The 9459-nt window shown below is 46.6% G+C and overlaps 1 long non-coding RNA gene across 1 annotated transcript in view; it reads right to left on the reverse strand.

The window, feature by feature from the left end:
* LOC120599615 (uncharacterized) overlaps nucleotides 1-9233 on the reverse strand; it is a 10267-nt gene extending 1034 nt beyond the window's left edge. Inside the window, exons 1-2 of the long non-coding RNA XR_005651942.1 lie at nucleotides 9106-9233; nucleotides 7506-7513 (exon numbers count right to left, since the gene is read on the reverse strand). This is a non-coding gene — a long non-coding RNA (uncharacterized LOC120599615). The remainder of the gene's footprint in view (nucleotides 1-7505; nucleotides 7514-9105) is intronic.
* Between the last annotated feature and the right edge of the window lie 226 nt (nucleotides 9234-9459).

Below are 9459 nucleotides of genomic sequence, written 5' to 3' on the forward strand. Positions count from 1 at the left end.
GAGAGAGAGAGAGAGAGATTGTCTCCCTCATGTCTCTTCTCATAAGGGCATTAATCCTATTCATGAGAGCTCCATTCTCATGAGCTAATTACCTCTCAAAGGCCCCACCTCCAAAGACCATTATATTAGAGATTAGATTTCAAAATAAAAATTTTGAAAAAGAGGAAATTCAGCGTACTATAGGAACTATACAACATGCAATCTTTTGACTGGCTTTTTTCACATAGCACAATGTTTTCAAAGTTAATTTATGTTGTAGCATGTGTCAGTAAGTCATTTCTTTTTATCGTTGAATAATATTCCATTGCATGGATATACTATGGTATGTTTATTCATTCATCACTTGATGAACATTTGTTTTTCCCCCCATATTTTTAGTATTAGGAATAATGCTTCTATGACTATTTGTGTACATGTTTTGTGTGGACGTATGTTTTCATCTCTCTTGGGCATACATACCTAAAGTAAAATTGCTGGGTCATACCTATGTCACTCTGTGTTTAATTCTTTGAGGAAATGTCAAACTATTTTTCAAAATAGCTGCACCATTTGACATTCCCACAAGCAATGTGTGAGGATTCCAATTTATCTACATTCTTGACAACGTTCGTTATTATTTGCCTTTTTGATTATAGCCATCCTACTGGCTATGAAGTAGCATCTCACCACAGCTTAAATGCTTGCTTCAGCAGCACACATACTGAAATCACTGCCGCTTAATTCACATTTCTCTAACAACTAATGAAGCTGAGTACTTTTTATGTGATTTCTAGCCATTGATAGATCTTCAGAGAAATGTCTATGCAAATCCTTTGCCCTTTAAAAAATTGGGTTATTTGTCTTTTAATTGTTGAGTTGTAAGAATATTTTTATATTTTGAATCCCAGTCCTGTATCAAATATATGACTTGCAAATATTTTCTCCCATTGTATAGGTTGTCTTTTCACTTTCTTGGTGGCATCCTTCGAAGCACAAATTTTTTTAATTTTGATGAAGTCAATTTCTCTAGTTTTTCTTTTGTTATTTGTGCTTTTGGTGTCATAATTAAGAAATCATTCCCTAATCCAAGGCCACAAAGATTTACTCTTATGTTTTCTTCTAAAAGTTTTATATTTTAACTCCCACATTTCGCCTATGGTCCATTTTGAGTTAAATTTTGTGCCTGGTGTGTGGTGGGAGTCCGACTTCATTCATGTGTTTATTCAGTTGTATCAGTATCATCTGTTGAAATAACTATTCTATCGTCATTTAATTATCTTGGTATCATTGTTGAAACCAATTGACCATAATACCTTACTTTTATTTGTAGACATTTTATTGTTTTTGGTGCAATTGTAAATGGAATTGTTTTCTTCATTTCATTTTCAGATTGTTCATTCTAGTGTATAGAAATACAACTGACTTTTGTATATGAATCTTATATTGTGCAATTTTGCTGGACTCATTTATGAGTTCTAATAGTTTTATTCTGTGAATTACTTAAGATTGTCAAGATACCTTATCCGTGAAAGGAGATAATTTTACTTCTCTCTTTCCAATAGGGATGCCTTTTTATTTCCTTTTCTTACTTAATTGCCCTGGCTACCCCCTCCCACTCTCTGAGACAACATTAAATAGAAGTAGCCAGAGAGAACATCCTTGTTTGTTCTTGGTATTAGGGGAGAAGCATCGTTCTTTACGATTAAGTATGATGTTAGCTGTGGATTTTCTCTTTATTATGTCCTTTATTAGGTTGCACATTTCTAATTTTAAAGATAAATTCAACAAGGCCAGAGAGATGGAAGCACTTGCCCCAAATCACACAGCCAACACTCAGGACAAGAACCTTGATTTTCGCCAGCCGGGACCATCATCTGCCACAGTAACTGTAGCGGCTCAGCATGTGCCTGGCCCTGCGCTGTGGGTATCGTATCCTCTCATGATCCTCACTGCGACCCAACGAGATGCCTAAGCAATTTATATTTCTTAATTGTATTTATTTATAATTTCATTGCATTTTATTTTCTCGTCATAAAGAAAAACATATACTTGTTTTAAAGAATTCAAATACCAGATAATGACAGTCTCCATTATCCCCGTTCTGTTATTCTCATTTCGCGGATGAGGACACCAAGGCTCGCAGTGCTTTCTACACGATGAAGCCTTATTCACGATAAACACATAGCTGGGCTCTCTGTTTGCCTGATGCGACGCAAGCAACTCAGCGAGTTGTGAGGGAAGCCAAGGACCTGGGGAAGTTTTGAGGGGTTGGAAATAACTGGTTCACTTGAATGGACTACTTTTCTGCTGGGTAAGTGCCAGTAAATCAATATTCAATTGTACCACCTGGTATGGCGGCCCACCTCTCTACTCAAGGATGACAGAGAAAAACAGTCTTGATGAAATCTAAATAGAGGTGTCCTGAGAAACCTGGATGGAGACATGTGCAGGCAGCTCTTGAAGAATCCATAAATCTGAGGCTGATGAATTACCTGAGCAGGTGCCTCTACCACCAGAATCCTGGCTCAGGACAGGAGCAGCATAATTACCTCTCTGATGGTGGTTATCTGGAGTGAGCTGGTCCATTTTTCTCTTTTATTACTACTGAATTTCAGAAAAGTGTCTGCCGAAGGTCCCCTAACCCCTTTTCTAAATGGTAGTTTTATTTGATGACTCCACTAAGCCTGGCGGTGGGGGGCAGAGTGTGCTCTGCAGTGAGGAGGACTCGGTCCCTGAGCCCATCTGCCCAGTGAATTCTCTCATGAATGTGATGTGTGGGTGGTCAGTCAGCCATCCATAACTGTCACATCCATTAGTGTTGCCATCATTTTTCTTTCTATCCTTTTCCCCTGCTCTGTGGGTGGATGTGCCTGAATCTGAGGCCCCTGTGAACGAGCCCAGGTGGGGAATTCTTTGGGGTGTAGTCTAGGAGGGGGCACCTCCAAAGGAGCCCCCAAATTCCCTGGTGGGGGAATATTTCATGTCTTTCTAGTGAGTCTCCTGATTGGAGGGGAACTTGCCTGGGTTCTGAGTCCTTCTTGACACCGACGATCCCAACACAACCTAACGCCCGGCAGGGTGTCATGTGCTTCACACAAGGTATCTCTCCAACTCTTCATGAGAGAGGCCATTTTGCAGAGGAGGGACTGAGGCACGGAGAGTGGAGAACACCTTGCCCTAGAGGCTCAGAGACAGGAAGTAGCCTCCCTGGAGTTCCAGCTCACACAGAGGACCCCACACACCTTTGTCAAATGCCACTCAACTGTCTCCAGTTGCCCTGCAAACCAGGGCTTGCTGAGTGGTTTCGTCATCTGAACTTTCATGGATTCACCGTAGCTGTGGTTGTGTGGTCAGTGTTAGAGGCCATGTTCCCACCTGACCATGAGCTTCCTCTAGCAGGAATCGTACCTCTGTTCTCCCTACTGTACCCCAGCCCTAGTAAAAGGGCCAGTACACAGTAGGTGCTCAATAAATGATTGCAAGAGAGTAAAAACACAAATGAATAAATGGAAGTTTCTGAGCCTTGGTCCACACAGCCTATCTGTGTAGGGGGAGGCATGGCTGACAGTAGTACCTCTTCCTTTTATTCATTCATTCATTCATTCATTCACAAGCTTATACTGAGTACCTGTTATCAGTCCAGCTCGGGGTGAGTGCCTGGGGGAGACCCAAAGCAGGAAAACAAAGATCCTGTATTCATGGAGGCAGTAAAAAGACAACACAGGAGAAGCAATAATGGCAAAATGTAAAAGGTGTCATCAGAGGGGCTGCCCAGGGAGCTCTGAGAACACACGACAGGGGATTAGGTTCGATCATGGAAGGTCCGTCAAAGGAAGTGATAAATAAGATGAGGTCTGCAGAGCGAGTCATAACGAACCAGGCTAAGAGGATCTGGTGGATATAAATTGAGCTCAAGTCAACAGAACAATGCAACAATGCGCCCACAACAAACTCTTAGCCTGAATTAATAAAAGTCTAATATCTAGAACCTGGGAGATGAAACAGCTTGTCTCTGTCTGATCTAGGTTGGTCAGAGGTTGCTTAAAGTGTTGAATTCGCAAGAGAGATGCTATTATTCCCTCCTTATTTTACAAACAAGGGCACTAAGGCTCAGAGAGGTGTGGTAACTGACAGAGTCACTCAGCCAGTGAGTGGCAGAGCTAGTACCACCGAAACCTACTGCAAGAGAGTTAGGTTTGGGGCCACCAGAGAGGCCCAGTGGGCAGGGTCTTCTCAGGGGAGAGAGGGTATTTTTCATAAAGGGAGGAGCCAGGCAGGATCAGGCCCTTTGCAGCAGGAAGGTTGTTAAGACATCTCAAGCTCTTGGTGGAGTAAAGGTCTGGGGAGAGACTGGGCAACTTCTGATGTTCTTTCCAAGGCTGGGATCCTGGAATTCCACACCCAGAAAGAGAAGAAATGAGACTGTGGCCAGCGAAGCCATCTCCCATGACCCACTTGAACTTCCTCATCATAGCCTTTGGCACTTTCGGCTGGAGCCCAGAACACCACTAGGAATGAGACTTGAGACAATTTCCTAAGAAATGTTCAGAGTCCCTGGCCTTCCAGGGCCCTAAACTCCATGATAGAATTAGACATTGATCTCTTCTAAATTGAAAAATGGCCCCAATTTCTTCCCCTTCCTTGTATCGGTGTTCTTTATAGCTCCTCCAGTCAAGAGGGAGAGTCTTTTCTCCACCCCTCGACCTCCTCTGGTCAATAGAATGCAGTGGAAATAGTGATGTGCCAGGCCCACAGGCCCTCGTGCATGTTTTCTGCCTCGGAACCCCGACTCCACTCTGAGAACAAGCCCGGGCTATCCCGCTGAAGGCTGAGAGACCGTGGTGCCCAGTTGTCCCAGCCTGCAGCCAGCCAACGCCCCCGGTCAAGCCGCAGAAGTGGGGTTGCTTAGCTGGCCAGCAACTGACCACAGAGACATGAAGACACTCAGAGGAACCCAGCCTAAAATTTTGAAACCCCCGAATTGTGAACTAAATAAAAGTCACTAAATGTAGGGGTAGTTTGTTACACAAAGAGACTGATACATGGTCTCTTTGCATAAGAAGCTTACCTCAGAGACTTGGACTACCAGGAAAAGCTGCCAGTTGCCTTCATCTGTGTATTATTAAGATATGTGAGATAAGGACAATCATGACAGTGGTTTAAGCAGAACAGAACATTCATTTCTCATGGAACAATCCTAGTGTTAGTGTCCTGAGCTAACATGTTAGGGACAAGCCTCCCTCCATCTTGCTGTTCTGTTTCCTAAGCTATTGCTCCATCCACTGGGGAGACACAGCTCATCTCCATGGCCATATTCCGGCTAGAAGGAAGAGAAGATGAGACAATGTGGAAAGAGTGATCTTTTCCCGTAGGGCACAGACCAACGGTTGCACATGAACACACACACACACACACACACACACACACACACACACACACACACACACAGCTTCTGCTCACATGCTGTTGGCAGAACTTAGTCACATGACCACACCCAGCTGCAGGGAAGCCAGGAAATGTAATTGTTCTGGGCAACCATCAAACACCTAAAATTGGAGCTTCTAATACCAAAAGAAGTAGAGAAAAGTATTTTGGAAACAACTAGTAGATTCCTCTGCAACACAGAATGTATCTTATGTTTCTGGGAATCTGGCAGTGGGAGGGGAAAGGAGATGGGTCTATTCCGGCATTTCCATCTTTTCTCTTTCCTCAGAGCCTTCTTTCTGCTTTTTCAACCTTGACCCTGATGTGTGGTTCTTTTCTTAGTCTGGATTTCCCAAAGTGCCCTCTGGATCATTTTTTCATTCTGGGATCTTCCAATCAAGTGAGGCCACCTGAAACTGTAGAGAGATTAGTTTGTGAGGGCGACATATTCCCCTGATAGAGGCTTAGCCACGTCCAGTGACCACCGTGGAAACTCTTTGTGCACCCATACATCCATCTAGTCTTTACTGGGTACCTGCTCTGTGTTGACACTATGCTGGATACTAAGGATGCTGTGGTTCTGGACCTCCCAAACAAGAGACTACAACGGGAGACATTGCACCCCCAAGTCATACAAATGTATGTGAAACTTCAGCTACATGCTACAAAATAGAGGTACATGGTGTCATGCATAAGGAGATCATAACAGGCTTCTCTGAAGAGGCAATAGTTGAGCTGGAAGATGAACAGGAGTTTCCCAAGTGAAAAAGGGGAGGGAAGAACATTCCATGTGTTGGGAACTGTTTGTGCAAAGGCCTTGGGGTGGGAGGTCAGCCTGATCAAGTGTGAGTGGATCAGATAATGTGAGGGAGAAAGGTGAGGTGAGGCTGAGGGGAAGGCTGAGGCCAGGACAGAAAGGGCCTCACAGGCCACAGTGAAAAGTCCATCTCTCTAGTAAGAGCACAGGAAGATTTTAAGGAGTTTGAGCAGAGAAGTTTGGGTAGGTTCAACTCTCCTCTAAATACAGTTAGGGCTGAGACCCCCATTGACGATACGTCTGTGTCATGTGGGACTTTGGGTTCTGGGTCTTCTATTCCTGAGTGCTTGGATTTAGGGAGATTATGGGAAGATTTAGAGCATCCTGGGGGATATAAAAATGAAACCAGAGTAGGGCACTGGCTGTAGCGAAGACCTCACGTCCAACCCTCTGCATGGAAGCCGGACATGTGATGGGCTTGGCTGTTACAGACCTGTCCCAGGCCTCTGCTGTGAATTTTAAGAGGATAGGGGTCATCCCCATTAGATCCTTGTGCCCCACCCCCATCTCAGAAACAAAGATAAAACCTTCTCTGGATTAAACTTGGCTCTATGAGCCTCGACTTGAAAAATAAAAGAAATCACTTTTTTCAGAAAGTAGAGTCAGAGGTATTTTTCTCTGTTGGGACTCTCACTACCCCCTTTCTAGCTTCCAGAGGTCTGGGAATGGCTCTCCCAGGAGTAGGACACACTCAATATCCCTCACCTCCTCTTTCATGTTCCCAAGTGGGAGTAAAGAGGAGCTCCAGCTGGTTGGGGGTTTGCCCATAACCTCAGTCCACTTCATCTGTCCCAGACCTGGTTTAGAGGTCCAGGAGTGAGACGAACTCTCCAGTGCCACCAGGTTTGTCCAGAAAAATCAGTTGAGGCAAGGACCATACCCCAGACTAGGGGCACGAAGTTTCTAATGTCTTGATCTGCTGAACGTGGTGTCGGGACAGCCAGGGGCCGGTGGCTCAGGTCCCTGGGATTGAGAGCTGAGCCAAAGGTCTGAGTAATGGACCCAATGAAGCAGCAGCAAGAAAAGGGCCCTGTTCAGGTTCACAACCCATAGTCATGGAGAGGTTAAATAACCTGCTGAAGTTCACACAGTTAGTTAGCCCCAGGGCCAGGATTCAAACGCAAACTTCCTTGGAAGAACTGGACCCCTGCCTTTACACCCTCCGACCCTTTGCAGCCCAGGGAGCAATATCGGGAGCGCCCTCTCCACCAGCTGTTCCAGCATGATGTTCCCCCTCAATCGGCCACAATTCCTGTTGGCATCTTTCCACCTAGGAATCCCGTACTCTCTCATCTCCATTGTCAATTAGCCTTAGGGCTGCTTTTATTAGGAGATTTCCATCTGAGAGAGATACAAAACCTGTCTTTAAAGAAGACACAGTTTCCATTTTCTCCCTGTGTTGCCTGTCACAATGTATTCCCTTTCACTAGAGGCTTTCCCCCTGATTTTGAATCAAATTTCAAAATCTGCAACATGAAAGTCCAGCTAGAAAGGCCATATTTTGAGCAGACACCTTCAGCACCCTTCTTCTCCCTCTCCAGTCTCCCCCATGACAGCCACTCCCACCCAGAGAAGTGAAGGGTCACCGAGGGCCAGGACTTGCACCATGCACAGGAGGAGCACCATGTCGGAGAGTCACGGTGGCCCTGTGAAGTAGGAATCAGATGCAGACCTTGAGGCTCAGGGAGTGATGCCCAGTAAATACAACAGATAAGGGGCAGGGCCAGGGTTTGAACCCATACCAACCTGGACTCTTAACCACCCTCCACCCTCCTCCAGGACCCCGCAATGGAACGACGAGGTGATGTTGCTGGGGACATAAGGATGATGATGATGATGACAAGGTGATGAAGATATGAGGGCCTGTGCAGGGATGGTGCTGAGAGAGGGCCACTCGGGAAAGACTACATTTCCCAGCCCCTCTGGCATGTGGGTGTGGCCACGTGACCAGTTCTCACCAGTGGGTTGAGAGAAGTGATGTGAGTGTCACCTCTGGGCCAAGGTGATTAAGAAGCAGGTGTGTGTTCTCCACTCTCTCTTTCCCCTTTGGAAGCAGAGAAACCTGAGGCCATGGAGGGGGTGTGAGTCACTAAATGCAAGGAGCCTGGGCCCTGAATCTCTGCATTTAGAGGAAAGCCGTAGGTGGGTTTGATCTGAGGCAAAGCATGATGGGAAAAGGCAGCTGAATGCCAGTTATGTGAGAGCCCCCATGAGACAGAGGAAAGGGGCATTGCTGGCCCGTGGCCCTTGTTGGCCTTCGAAGGTCAGAGCCACCTGGGATTCCTAGAAATAGCAATGAAGAACCGTGATAGTGGGCCTGCACCACCATACTGCAAACTGGCCCTGGAGATAATCTCCTCTGAACTCCCTGGAGCCCAGGCCCTGTTCTTCCCCCAAAGCCCCTGGGCAGGAGGGGATGGTGACTTGCACGCCTGGTTTTCTTCTCTGGTAAGGTTCATTATCCCATCGGTCAACACTTGTGAAGAACAGCTCCATTCATCCCACCCCGGGACCAACAGGCCTTCCTGGTCTGAGCCCAGAGGAGGCAGGCTGTGCCCCTGACACCTGTCAGATCCTTGGGAAATCCCTTGGCCTCGCCCATGCCCTCCCCTTTCCTCTTTGAAGGGAGGACTGGGTCAGCTTTGCCTCCAGGGCTGGGCTGTGGGCAGCTCAAGTTCTCCAAACCCATTGGCGTGAGCCACTTGAGATGCCCTCCCGCAGCTGGGCCTCCTCCCCGGGGCTGATGGTGGGCAGAGGCACAGGGCCAGGCCCTGGCTGCCTTCTTCTGCCAGAAGTGAGGGAGACGGGCTGGAAAATGATGCAAACCCAGAGGCACCTTCAGAGCCAGGTCATCAGTCATCCATGAGCCCCTACCCTGTACCCACCTCTTGTTCCACCAGCATAGGCCAGGAGGCCAATGGAATTTTAGTGAGCATCTTGCATGGTTTCCTCCCTATTTTTCCAACTGCTGTGCCAAGTCAGGCCCACACCAGCTCTTGCCTAGACCTGCCCCTCTCCCCTAGACCTGCCCCCACACTAAAGAACAACTCTGACGGTATCACCCCCTGCTACTTTCGATGGTTCCTCTTTTTCTGCTGGAAGAAGCCACTAAGCTTCACAGACCAGGTCACTATGATCAGGTCTGTGACAGCTATGTGGGAGGGTGGGGGCAGTGCAGTGCTTAAGACTTAAACTCTAGAATCAAGATCTAAATCAAGTCTCTGCCACCTACTACTAGC

This window comes from Pteropus medius, unplaced genomic scaffold (assembly GCF_902729225.1).
Source record: "Pteropus medius unplaced genomic scaffold, Ma_sr-lr_union100, whole genome shotgun sequence".
Taxonomy (NCBI): Eukaryota; Metazoa; Chordata; class Mammalia; order Chiroptera; family Pteropodidae; genus Pteropus; species Pteropus medius.